The sequence below is a fragment of the Acomys russatus genome, chromosome 13 (assembly GCF_903995435.1).
Source record: "Acomys russatus chromosome 13, mAcoRus1.1, whole genome shotgun sequence".
In the NCBI taxonomy this organism is placed as follows: Eukaryota; Metazoa; Chordata; class Mammalia; order Rodentia; family Muridae; genus Acomys; species Acomys russatus.
The window spans coordinates 60185996-60200530 of NC_067149.1; the positions used below are offsets into that span (position 1 = coordinate 60185996).

General features: G+C 43.9%; 1 protein-coding gene across 3 annotated transcripts in view; it reads right to left on the reverse strand.

Moving 5' to 3' along the window:
• Eps8 (epidermal growth factor receptor pathway substrate 8) overlaps window positions 1-14535 on the reverse strand; it is a 169631-nt gene that overhangs the window by 92839 nt on the left and 62257 nt on the right. The window contains exon 1 of one of the 3 annotated variants that reach the window (XM_051155512.1): window positions 164-435. The exons of the other annotated variants lie outside the window; for them this stretch is intronic. The gene's annotated coding sequence lies outside the window, so the exon portion shown is untranslated. Of the gene's footprint in view, window positions 1-163; window positions 436-14535 lie in introns of those variants that run through there. 3 annotated transcript variants of the gene reach the window in all.

A 14535-nucleotide genomic window follows, 5' to 3' on the forward strand; every position in this document is an offset into this window, starting at 1 on the left:
GAAGCCATTAGGAATGTCCAGGGGGACTTAAGAAGAAAAACTGTTAAAGGGCCTACTTGACCTAACAATAACAGTACCTTTCAGGTCTCCAAATATCTTCTGTGATAATGATGCCTTTGAGAGACTTCTTTAGCAAAGAAAATATTCATAAACCCCAACTTACCCTCCCGTAGTGTCTAGACAAAACTCCTCCAAGCGATCTTCAAGGCAGCAATGAGGGAGCAGCGGTGTGTCCGGCGACCTTTGGCTCATACACAGAGAGGGTGGGACTCCGCTTCAGTTTCGGTACACCGCTACACGCAACTATGTTTCTCCTTTGGACTCTCTTAGGCTTTAGCTAAGACTTCCTCCTCTTTCTAATAAGGAAGTAGCTACTACCTAGAGCAGAAGGCCCTTGCCCAAGGTGGGAGACTAACAAAACAGCAACTAACAATGGAAGCATTGGTCAGGAGCTGGTTCTGTGTGCTAAATTAATGGTTACCATGGACACTTTCGTGCTGAAGAGGTAAAGGCTAAGGAACTCGATGTTAATGAGTAACCTAAGGGCAGGCGCAGCAATATGGTGCTAATGAAGCAGGCTTTGGACCAAACACATGGAAAAAATAAATGCAGGTGTAACAAAAACAAGCACAGGGCAGCTGGGGGTTAGACAAAACGGTAAAGAGTACTTCCTGCTCTTGCAGAGGACCTGGATTCAGTTCCCAGCACCCAAACCCTGAGGCGCACAGCCACTTTGTAACTCCAGCCCCAGGGGATGTGATACTTTCTCCTGGGTTCCTCTGGGACTAGACTCACACACACCAACACACACTCATACACATAATTGAAAATAAAATATTTTCTTAAAAGTAAGCACGAGGTTTTATTTATGATAAAGAAAATTATCTGGTGCCAAGTCAAAGCTAGATCTAGTGGCCAAAGTAGTGCATGTGGAGCAGAACTGGTCAGCTGTGGAGAGCCACAGTGGGGCAATAGAAGAGCACTCAATTCTACATTAGGCAACATGTCTCCTGTGTCAGAAGGAAACACTCAAAGGAGTAAGATGATCAAGGATTTCTGGCCCTACTTACCCTCCACACAGGATACAGCCTGCTCTTCTGTACACAGTGTCCCTGGTGCCCTACAGGCTAGGGAGATGGCTAGGTCAACAAAGGCTTCCCTGGGCAAGAATGAAGACTTTAGGCTATCCTCCAGAATCAACATTTCAAAAGCTGGGTAAGAGCTAGTTAGATGGCTCAGCAGTTAAGAGCGTTGGCGACTCTTGCAGAGGACCCAACTTTGGTTCCCAGCACCAACATGTTGGCTCATAACCATTTGGAATTCCATTTCCAGGTGATCCAATTCCCTCTTCTGGCCTCAGAGGCAGCAGACATACAGGCAAAACACTCATACACATAAAAATAATAAAAACACAAGCAAACATTTTATATTTTTATAGCCAGGTATGACAGTGTACACCTGTAACCCCAGCATAAGGCAAGTGAGACAGGTGCATCCTTGGGGATCCCAGGAGACACCCTTGTAAATCACCTAGATCCAGACCCATGAGAGACTTTGTCTCAGAAAGCACAGTGAATATTAACTGAATATTAATACCACCCAAGGTATGGCTTACACACACACACACATGCATATACACATATGCATAGAAAATAAAAATAGTAAGTAAATAAATAAATTGATGTGGATGGGACATGAGATAGGAAGTTAGGGCTAAGACAATCCATAGAGCCAGAGACATTTTAAAGTGCTCTAGTTACAGTCAACATATGGTGAGAGGACAGAAGAGCATCCTCCGTTGTCTTTGTAATGTGTCGTGGGTCTCTGAGAATTTGGGAGAGGAGGCAGAGAAATGCTGCATTCAACTTGTGGTATGAGTGTTTTAAACCTTATGGGTATGAGATGACAAAACTAGTAAGTTAAGCCTCTCAATGCTAAGAAATAGAATCATGAGCAAATGAGTCCCTAGTATGTCCCCCAAAAGCAAAGTGAAACCACTGAAATAAGCCTTCACGCATAGGCAGAAAAGCCAAACCAACACAGAGCCAAACAACAGTCGCCATTTATTTATAAAAATAAATAAATGAAAGAAAATGATAGACTGTGCTTAAGCACTGACACACATGCTCAGAAAACTATTTAACATTCACAAGACTCAACAGAAGAATAAATTACTAAAGGTATGGAAGAAGAAAAATATAAAGAATAAAAGGCATGTATAAAGAAAACAAAAAATAGGGTTTATTTACAGAACAAGATTTGTTTGCATAAAGAACAGAACATTTTGCTCCATAGACACCCAGTTTTATCAGGTTTATGTGGTATAAAATTGGATTTCTGCAGACAGACCCTTGAGAGCAATAGCAAAGCCACAATTGAGCTAAATGGTATACCTGCTACATTCTACCCTTCTACTCTCTCCCAGCTCCTGGCCACTCTGCTCCCTGTTGCTTCATTCCTAGAAGTCAAGGCTCAGCCCACGGCCAGGTTTTTTTAATTCACCATTCTTGCAGAAAGGAAATGGTAGAGTGGAACCGGACAAGCATCTGAGGCTCCCACTCAGGAAGGCTTTCTTCCCCAGCAGCTGTTATGCTACCTGCACACAGCCTCGGCTCGCAGCAGCCTCACTCAACATCATGTCCTTTTTCCTGGCTGGCCATCAGGACAGGTTGCCATGAGGAACATGACAATATGGCCTCTTCTCCTGAATGAGGACAATGGCAAAGAGCTATCCCAGCTCTGTCGGATCCACACGAGGTCAGATCTGACCATCACCACACACTACTTCAATTGGCTCCTCTGCCCTGTACTATTTCCTCCCCCCCCCCCCGCCCCGGCCCACGGGCTGGATCCCAAGGGCCCTTCCAGATAAACTTCCCACACACTCATATCCATTTCAAAGTCTGTCCTGGGGAACACAAACAGGGACAAAGGACTTAAATGAGAGCGAGAAGGGCATAATAGAGACTACCGGAAGGTACCAGCATTGTCACGGGTGAGAACAGTGGTAAGAGCAGCATAACAGAAGGCCTGCAAAATAAACATCTTCAGTCAGGGTGGTCGGCAGAGGAGGCAAGAACCCCAGCCCAACACCTCGAAGCATCACCATACTTAAGACCTGATACGCAACCCCAATTCCAACCCAGCATTTTCAGGGTACCGTCTCACAGGCTCTTCCATCTGTCAAGGGCCAAAAAGAAATGGGGCTAGAGGTTAAGAGGCTCCGTGGTTCAGAGTGTTTGGTGCTCTTGCAGAGGACCTGAGTTCAGTTCCCAGAACCCACGTCCCAGTGGGGAACTCTCGCTCTAGTAGATCCAACACTTTCTGGTCTCCATAGGAACCTACACACACACAAAGTATACACGTAAAAAAATAAAAATAATTCTATTTAAAGAAAGGTTTCCAACTACAAATGGGCAGATTTCTAATAATAACTTATGATCAATCCACCGCTGTTAAAGTAACAAAATGCTGGTACACTTTCTGCCTCTGAGTCAGCAGGAAGTAGTTGGTGATGTTTCAGTAAAGGTGGGTGAGAGTGGTATATAGCTGTCATTGTCTGAGCACTAATAAAAACCACAGAGGCTGAGACCATCAATAACCTCACCTTTGTGTACTCAAAGGCTAATGTCACAGGCAAATCTAAGCAAGGCTCATGGGTATTTACTGACTTCCTCAGCTATCTAAAACAAAAGTGTTCAGCAGACGTCATCATGTGCAATATTATGTCCTTGGAATGAATGGCACAGGCTTGGTGACTACAGGTTTTCTTCCTTTTAGAGAGAGCTAAAAAACTGAATACACACCCCTTTACTGGTAATGGCATCTACTTCCCACTCAGCAATGATACTACAGAGGCACACAAGACGGGCTGCAATATAACCTGATAACTGAGACTATCCATCCAAACTGGCAGGCGGACAACTACAACTGACGTTAAGACAGCAAAGCAGGGGTTGGGGATTTAGCTCAGTGGTAGAGCATTTGCCTAGCAAACGCAAGGCCCTGGGTTCGGTTCTCAGCTCTGGATTAAAAAAAAAAAAAAAAAAAAGAAAGCTAAGCAGAATGGGTAAACAATGCCCCCCACCTGCCCTTCAGAATACAAGCAAAGCCTCCCTGTCCACTCCTAGGGTTTGGTCCCAGTTAATCACCTCTCTCTCTCACACACACACACACACACCTCTTCCTCCTCTCACTCACACTACCCACTTGGCCTTCTCAAAGCCAAACAATAATGTCTGTAAGTGGCCCCGTGTAAAGCGTTTGCTGCCAAGTATGATGGCCTTAGCTTGATTCCCCAGAACTGACATGGTAGAAAGAAAATACTAACTCCTTCAAGAGGCCCTCTGATCTCCAATTACATGCCATGACACACATGTATATATACATGCCTGTATATGCACATTTAGAGTAAATCAAAATTAGTTTAAAAAAACTTTTAATTCTCTCCACACATCAAAAGCCCCTTTGATGGGAATAAGAAACCAAGGCATTAATAAAATGAGGGAACATAAAAGAAGTTTCTACGAGAAATTCTGATCATATATTGTCCACTTTCAATGACATAGAAACCACCTAAGTTCACCTGAGTAGAATGTTCAATCAAATGTCATTTATCGTAAGATATATATGCAATATAATCTACAATTGCAGGTAATGATCTCTAACTAGGACTATTCTACAGGCATGAAAAAAGACAAACACGTATGGTATATGCATGAGAAGACGAACCAAATGCTGACAGAGAAAGAATAGACCGGTCACCATGGTTTTGGTGCTAGTGTTTGGTTTAAAGTTATAAGCATGCTTATGCATATCAATATACACGCTCCGTGAGGAAAGCTGTAAGGCAGGAATCCACATGTTATTTATAGGAGCAGGATCATAAGTAAATCTTTGTCTACCGAAAGCATGAGACATTGTTACAAAAACCCTGAGGAAGTTAAACTGCAAAGTTATATAACAGTGCATAAGTGAACACAGCAGCAATTCCGCCTTAAACTGGTCAGGCTTAAGAATATACAAGGGGAATATACAAGGGGGTTAAAGTTGTTCAAGGATTTTAGAAGTCACCTTCAACCCTGGAACCACTGTACAGTTCCAATAAGATCAGATCTCATTGGGAAAGTGTAACCAGAAACCCAACAACTCTTTCAGGGAGTGAAAATGGAGGAGAAAAAACAATGCCTTGCTCCTGTCTGTGTGCCTTGACTTCAACAGGTCAGAAAGGTGAGGCCTCCGCACCAAGCATGGCAACAGTCACACTGGCAATCTGCAGCCTCGGAGAAGTGGGGGTGCCCTCTCCTTGCCCCGACTTCTCTTCCGTCATATGAGACTGGTTGGTAAGCCTTACTGAGATCTAGCAATGTTCCCAATTCAAATTTCAAAGGAGAACATCTAATCCATTAGATTTTGTGACAAAATGGAATAATTAGTGAGTTTACTCTTTTCAGTTAAAAAAAAAAAAAAAACAAAAAACATGTAATTTCCAAGGGGGAAAAAAATGAAATAATCGAATAGTCAGAAACCCTAACACTGAAGGAGGGAAAGGGTTAGGAGAGCATGTATAAATTCACCTCACAAACAGTCAAATAAGCCTTTTCACTGACCTTCTCATCTCAGCTGAGAATTTCCATTTAAACAGACTCTGATGAAACAGGCCACATACAAAGGACTTCTGAGAGGAGGAAAATGAAAGCTTTGGGGACACAGTATCACAGTTTTCCCGGCCTGTTAACGTTTCCTTTAAATATTCCTCAGTTCACTGGACACAGAGGAGAGCCTCATGCCCGCAGCTGGCTCGGAACGCACATGGAAAGAGCCACAGAACCCTCCATGCTAACTCAAGCTGAAAATGATGGTTTTAAATGTACCCTTTCAGTAAAATGACCAAGTCTTTTCAACAATGATAGATGTTTCTACTTTAGCTCATTAAAACCCTGAGTCCTGTGAGGTTCTAAACCATATTCTCACACATCCCATTCAGGGTTGTCAATCCTGGAGTATTTTTACCTGAGCTCTTATCTAGTCAGAAAGATCGCCTCTTAGCTGTATGCTCTTTTGCCTACAATCATGCGCTCTGTAGCACTGGGAGGGACGTGGGGGAAGAGAAAGAGAAGAAGGGAAGTACGTGACTACAAAAAGTGTCCGTGAGGGCTGGTGGAATTATCTTTTGTTTAATTTTATTAATTTATTCAGATTGCAACTCAATTGCCATCCCATCACTTGTATCCTCCCGTTCCCCCTTCCCTCCCGCATTCACCCTATTCCCCTCCCTGAGGTCTATGACCCAGGGGGACCTCCTCCCCCATTCTATGGTCATCTTAGTGGGAAAAGATGCCCAAGCCTAATTTCAAACCACAGACCAATTGAAGAGTTGCAAAATAACATTATGTAGCTATATTTTTTTTAACAAGCTATTACCATGTACATGGTCTTGAGAAATTAAAGCAGCTAGCACCACAAAAAGAAAAAAAAAAAAAAAAACAGAATCAAAAGCCTGCTTTCAGAGCAACAGTCTAGAAAAAGCTGTGTCAATAGCTGCTGGGTAGTACAGATCAAGTGGTCCTTTGAAAAGGAACCTGTCATTAGATTTGCACATCAAATGGTCCCAGAAACTTGCGGGTTCCTAATAAAGGGTCAGAGAGGGCTTAAATCAGAGAAGCGAAGCCAGCAGCACAAAGGGGCTGACACCTGAGAGAAGACAGGACACACAGGAGGGCTGAAAAGTGGCCAGACTTCTCTGGATACCTCCCCACCAGATTTGCTGAAGGCAGCAGCAGAGTGCAGCTACAGCCTTTAGCTGGAAATTAATACACTGCAGGCGTGCTATCAATTGGTGAAATATTAAATGTTGGAGTCAAGTTTATTCTGGGGGAAGATGAAAGAGTGGTTCTTCCATAGCTGATGATCTTGGTCAGCTCACAGCCCCAAGACCTTTCACTGGTCTTTTTGGGTGTTCGGTGTTTGTGTATGTAGGGGTATGAGTTCATTCATGTGTGTGCATGTTTGGGACAGCCATGGGTCAGTGTCAGGTGTTCTCTTCAATCCTTCTTCCTTGTTTTTAAAGGCAGGGTCTCTCACTGAGACTGGAGTTCATTGATTCAGCTAGTTTAACCAGCCAGGGAGCTCCAGCATCCTTCTGTCTTCACTTCCAGGCATGTGTAGATTACCTGGCTTTTTATGCAGATGCTAGGGATTCAAACTCAGGTCCTCATGCTTGTGTGGCAAGTGCTTTAACATATGAGCCATCTCCTCACCTCCTGTAACTAGTGTTCTAGTACCATTACCTAGTTCCTTTCCATGCCTGACTGGTGCGCACATGCGTGTACGTGTGCGCGTGTGTGTGTGTGTGTGTGTGTGTGTGGTGTATGTGTAGAAAATGCATTTAATATGCCTTTATCATGTGATGGCTTCATAGTATCAAAAGAGCCACGGGCTTGCAATATAAACCTGGCTCTCCAATTTAGTGTCATATAACTATACAATAACTGATAATGTAGGCACTGAAATAAGGGTGTAAAGAACTCAGGTTCATGGGCAAAAATGGGTTCAAGTCCCAAGTCTACTGCTTATGTCAGCCACATTTCTTCACTGGGCTACGTGGTTGCGACAGCTCTACCTTCTGCACAGAGACTGAGAGGAATAACACGGTGAGAAACGCTGCATGCTGCCTGATTAGCTGTGCAGCTAATGGTAGATAAACAAATGTCATGCACCTCTGCATCGCCCCCCTCACCTGGGGTGGTAATTAGGGTCCAATGAGGCAATACAGACCATACCTCCTCTTTGCTTCAGGGTGACCGTGGGCACGGTGGTCACACATCTGCTTACTATGCACAAAGAGGGCTCTCTATGGCAAAACATCTGTCTAAGAACAACACGGCCCTGAGATCCAGATTTAGTAACATACACACACACACACACACACACACACACAACGGGGTGGGGGAAAAGAGACAGAGAGAGAGAGAGAGAGACACCTACTGTTGAATCAAAGGCTTTTCAGAACTTGCCCCTGGCTACTAACTTTTCTCTCCTCCCTTTCTCCTCACTCACTCATGCCAGATCAGCCTCCTTGAGTGCATGAGCAACTCTGCGGAGAACTCTATTTCTCCACCCTTGGGAACTTCTCAGACTCTAAGCCAGCTTTCAAACTCTTCTGGTACCAGGCACACACAAGGTGCACATTCATAACATTCATATACATGAAACAAAATAAATAAAGCTAAAAGAAAAGGAAAAAAACCAAATTTGTCCTTCGAATGACTGCTCCAACAGGATCACCTTCAGAAGATACTGACTTACATGTTAATCTCTCTACTCTCGATTCCAAACAGGTAACACATTAGTTTCTACTATAAACACAAAATAAAGTTTTAAAGTAAACTACACCAAAATAGCACAGCATTTCTATGTCAATGACAGTTACTGCCTTTATTTTTGTTTCACACAGACGAGTGGTTTGCCTGCATGTATGTGCACCATATGTGTGCAGTACCTGTGGAAACCAGAAGAGGGTGACAGATCCCCTGGTACTGGAGTTACAGATGGTTGTGAGGTGCCGTGTGGGCACTGGGAATCAAACCTATGTTCTGTAGAAGAGCAGTCAGCGCTCGTAACTTCTGAGCCATCTCTTCAGCCACACTCTTTTATTTCTTATTACCTTTGAGTATTCTAGTCTTTGTTGAGTTAACGGAAACACTTTGTAGCTTAAAATCAAACTATGCCCAGGAGTCAGTCAGTGCATCCTAAGGCTTATGAACTTTCAGATTTTTATATCAACAGGCAACCTGGCAGGAATTTTTAAACACCACCAAAACATTTCTTTTTCATTGATAGTATCTTTAAGTCAGTGCAAGATTTAGAGATTTAAAGATTGGGTAAGAAAGAACACGCTTGCTTTATTGAAAATAAATAAGCTTTGTCAAAGCTGTCTGTGCCTTTAAATAATAACATATGAATTAATCCACATCAGTGCTAATTCTATTTTCAGATGTGGTTGCCCACTGCTGTAGTGCAAGTACTTATTAAATAGCCACTCTGTGTGGATTTTAAAGAAGCGTTTCCTTTGGTTCCATATGCACATATGCATACCACCCACACAACTCCCTTGGCAACAGTCCACACTGCAAGGTGGTGTGTTTATAGACAGTACAGTATCTGAGAGAACGCCGACTGCTTCTTCTTTCAAAAACCTATCAATCTTCTCAGCTGTTTTCTCCAAAGGCTTAAAAATGGCAGAGATGCATGAAAATAAGCACTCTCCAGTTCACTTTCAGTCATTTTCACTTGTGACAGTGAAATAAAAGTCACCGTCCTTAGATGACCACCTACAACTCAGTATGCTCTTAGCAAATGGTCTCCTTACATTTACTTTGAGGCAAACATCACTCTCCATTCCAGTAAGATGTACTGTCCTCATATTCTTCTGGGTATTTACACCAGTTTCTGTCCATCTATGGAGACTGTCAGAGCCAGAGGGGCCGAGGACACCAGGAGAACACAGCCCACAGAATCAACTAAGCTGGGCTCATGGTGCCTCAGAGACTGAAGCGGCAATCATGGAGCCTGCATGGGTCTACACTGATGGTTGTATCTTGGTGTTCCTGTGGGTCTCATCATAGTGAAGGTGGGGAGCGTTTCTGACCCTTTGCCTGCCTTTGGGACCCTTTTCCTCCTACTAGATTGCCTCTTCCAGGCTTGACTTGAGCGTCTGTACCTAGTCTTACTATGACTTGTAATGCAGGGATCAGTTAATATCTCTGGGACGCCTGCTCTTTTTTGGAGGGAAATGGAGAAGCAATGGCTCTGAGGGAGAGGGGAGGCGGGGGCATACTGGGAAGAGTAGAGGAGGGGAGACTTGAGTCAGGGTGTATTGTATGAAAGAAAAATTAAAAAGTCACAGAGGGCTCAAGAAAAGCTGTGCATGTGTGGGCATACATCTTGGAGTATACACAGCACTTTCTACTATTTTGTGTGTGTGTGTGTGTGCGTGCGTGCGCGCACGTGCGCGTGCATGTGTTGAGGCAATGCCATGCTAGCCAGTTCTTCACCACTGAGCTGTATCTCAATGCCCACATTTCAATTATTCTTAACACTCACAAATGTAACCTTATCAAAAGTTACAAAATAGGATTGCTATGCAATAGCCTTTAGTCACAGAGTGATTCACACACTCTGCAGCCCTGGCTTTGCTCATCAGCTCTGTAAAGATCTCATTGCAACAGTGTTGATTCATCACTTCCCAGGGACAAAAGACGAGTGAGGAAATACACAGCTCCCTTAACTAAGGCGAATTTACTGTATATCTGTTACAGAAGCGTCTTAGGCATACTGAGTTTTAGCAACCAGATGTGGGATCTGCCCTGTAGCCTAACCAAAAACACAGATGAAGAGACACACCTAGAAGCATACAAACAGCAAGTACACACTGGACAGCATAAACAGTAACTGAAACATCAGTCTCGCAAATCATATTTAAATATAAAGCAGAGCTAGAGAGCTGGTCCAGTGGTAAGAGAGCTCTTTTCTCTTCCAGGAGACCCAAGTTCAGCTTAGCACCCACACCCAGCAGCACAAAACCACTCCAGCTCCCTATTTAGGCCTTCAAGGGCATGTATTCTAATGTGAGGAATGAGGATGTGTGTACACACACACACACACACACACACACACACACACACATACACACACACACACAAAGATAACACCTTCAAACTTTAAAGGTGAAGAAATTGCCACAGCATTGTGACAAAAGCTTTCAGTCACAGCACTTTGGAGGCTGAGGCAGGAAGATTCCCAGAAATTTGAGGTCACCCAAGGGGGTTACCTAGTGAGAACCTTTCTCGAAGGAGGAGGAGAAGGAGGAGGCAGTAGAAGTGGCTTTAGCACAATGGCTACTGAGAAGTTGGGCATAAAAACCTAAGCGGCCAATCAAGCTGGCCTCAAGCTGGTCTTCCCTGCTAAGGTCAGGATGGCTTCGTAGGGAGCTGGTGTCTGGTTAGTCCGCAGTAGGAATTAAAGAACCAGGGACGTGAAAAGGCTTGGGGAAGTCTTTCTTAGGAAGCATGTGTTGAGGAACAAAGAGAGTAAGCAGAGGGACAATGGCAAGGACAGGGCCTGCCCACGATAGGCTCGAAGAGTTGGAGGGATCCGTAACTCCTTCCTCTTTTCTAGGGATAGGAAAGTCAGTCCCTGCAGCTGTCAGGGCAGAAAGCCTTACAGACAGTGCTCTGGACCAGGCAACAGCAACAGGGACTCAACACAGCTCAGATGGGTACCTAAGTTTCAAAGGAGAATCCTGAGTACAAGCCCCACAGTGATGACACCAGCCAGATGGTTAACAAAAGTGACCAGGAAGCCAGGTGTGGTGGCACTCACCTCTATCTGTAATTCCAGTACATGAAAGATGGAGGCAGGAAAACCAAGGGTTCATGGCCACCCTCGGCTACATAGTGAATTTGAGTCCAACTTGGGATATGTGAGACGCTGTCTCAAAAGACAACACAACAAAACAAACACACAAAACAAAAAGGAGAGTGCTTTTGGCAAAGCCTGGGTTTCCACAGATCTCAGCAAAGGTTAAAAACACCCGAACACACAGAGCACAGCGTCTTGTTTACAGACACATCTGTGACATAGCAAGCTATCCTCGTAGCAGGATGGAAATAACAGGCAGATGTCCAAGCGACAATACTGTTTCTCAGTCTTTTGGCTGAGATCAAGTGTGACGTGACAGTGATTTTTACCATGTCGTAACTCTTGGCTAGTCATTAGCTCTCCCATGTCCCCTCTGCTTCCTGAGAAGTGGTCCTTTGTGCAAGTGCTGCCTGGGGTACGGATGAAGTCACGTGGTCATTGCTGCATTCCACGAATGATGTGGAAGCAAAGGTGAGAGGTGACCAGCGCCTATACTGCAGCTTGGGAATAGAAAGCCGCTCTGTCAGGAGTGAGTCACGAGCAGGAGAAGATGCGTCACATCCACAATGGGACTGATATAAGTGCTGTTACATGGGACAGACTTACGGTAGGGCAACAATGGCTATCATTCAGCAAGTGACATTTTTCTGGGTTCAAAGTTCCCTTAAATCACCATCACACCCAGCAAATCTTCTTAACTTGTTCAGTTTACTCTGAGTCACCCTTCAATAACCACACCTGTGCTGTTGCTGCTCTCCAGGCTGCCTGCGGTTCCTTGGACCATTTAGTGTCTGCCTGAAAACAGATCTAGGATTCTCACAGCTAAGCCTGTACCATGGGCAATGACCTGGTCATGGCCTTTGGGCGTCTGGAATGAACATATCTCCAAAAGTCAACAGTTCATTATATTCTCTCAGAAGCCTTGTCTTACTTCTCACCTCTCTCGTTCTTACATCATATTGTAACATTTGTTTTAACGTTGTAGATATGAACTTTCAAACAACCATCTCACTATTACAGCTTATACAGATACAGAAAAGCAAAAGTAGTCGGGCGGTGGTGGCACATGCCTTTAATCCCAGCACTCAGGAAGGAGAGGCAGGTGGATCACTGTGAGTTCGAGGCCAGCCTGGTCTACAAAGCGAGTCCAGGACAGCCAAGTTTACACAGAGAGACCCTGTCTCGAAAAACAAAACAAAACAAAAAAGACAGAAAAGCGTTAGTGTTCACTCATTAAAATAAAGAATGGGCAGTGTAGTTTCCTATCTCAGATGCTGTTGTCAGCTCTCATTTGCTTCTCCCATAATGCGAATTTCTACCAGCAGTGAGGAATAACCATTCTCTACCAGTTCTGAGAGGCTAGAAACCATGGGAAGTGGCGACGCTTCCGCTAACTTCCACTGAAAGGAAATAAAAAGCATTCACGTACCTAATTCTACTAAATCACTAGTTTTGCCCTCTGCCTCCCCTGTTCCTTAGTGATGGAAATTTAACTACTGCCCAAAGTGTGATCAACTGGTAATAAGAAAACACAGGTGGCCTAAGCCAGGAGAATCATGCCAACTATAAAACTAGGCAGATGATTCATCACCATGGTAACAAGCTCAGAAACGGAAGCCAGTTCTTGGGCACCATTTTGAAAGCAGAGGATGATTTGGATGTATGTATCTATGTCGAATTCACAGTGTCCTGGGCCAAACTATTGACAGCCCAGGAGGTGAGGCTGAAGAAACCATAGCAGTGGTCCTTTAACAACCCGAGGGTCCTGGTGTACTGAAAGGTGATTGGTTCCTTCCTATCAAGAGACTTGGAGGATGTCATACAAACACAATGACCTTTGGGAACGCCCTGGGTGCTACCTTGATGCAATGAATTAGAAGGGTCTCAAGGGTCTGCATCGCTGCTAACAGCAGCGGGAGTGTTCCAAGGAGAACACACAAAGTCTACAAAGCGCAATGCCCCAGGACAATGGTCCTGCCATTCGCACTTCAGGCCAGTGGGGTTTATTCTGAATGCAACAATAGCGTTTCCTACCTGAGATTCTAGGACGTAGTCATGTCTGCTGCTGCATGGATGGTGTTTGCAGAAATGCCGACTGTATGGGACATTGTGATATCAGGCTTTGGAAGTAAGTTTCAAGCAAATAACAAGGTGCTGAAAACAGGCAGTTAAGAAAACAAAACAGGCAAGGCTCAGAATGGAAGAAAATAATGCATAAATCTTATTTCTTTTAGCATTTCCTCTGAGGTGGGCTACACCCCACTCCTGAAAAATCCCGTTTCACTTATTGTTCTGTTTGCGAGAGGTTTTGTTAAAGATTGCTTTTCAGATTATCTTACCTTGTTTTCGTATGCATGTGTAGACACATGTGTGTAGGTAAGGCACACACATGGAGGTCAGGTGACAACTTGCTGGCCCCCTGAAAGAGTTTGTGTTTCTCTATCACTTCTGAAGTATAATTTTGCTGAATACCAAAATCTACATCATCAGTTTAGACTCGGTTTTCTGACACTACAGGATCCTCTTTCTCCAGAGCTTCTTAAAACAATGTCCTTCTAAAAGTGAAGTTGTCTCTCATTTCCTCTGGCTCCTTTCAAGATCTTACTTTGGGTGGGGGTGGGGGAGGGGTTCCAGCAGCTTGAAGAATGCATGCTACCTGCAGGTGTGAGGGTGTCTACCCACACTCTGAAGACTCTCATTCATTTTGGAAAATTCCCAGCTATTTCATCTTCAATTTGATTCTTTCTTTTTCTTATAATATCTCCATTATACATAGGGTACGGCCCCTCCGGTTGTCTCAACATTTTAGATATTCTTCTCAATGGTTTTTTTTTTCCCCCCTCTTTTTTCTTTGCTTCTCAATTTGGAAAGTTTCCATTTCCTTCTTCAAGTCCAAGGATTCTTTCTTGAGCCCTCAGCACACTATTTCTGGAAGCAACGGAATCTAAGGCGTGGGGTATTTCTGATACAGCAGTTTTTGTTATTTCTATCACAGCTTTAATTATATCCTACAGATTTAAGTAATTTTGATATATCCTGCTTTCGTGTTCATTTGGTTTAATGTATTTTTAGTGTGTGTGTGTGTGTGTGTGTGTGTGTCCGTGTGTGTAGTAT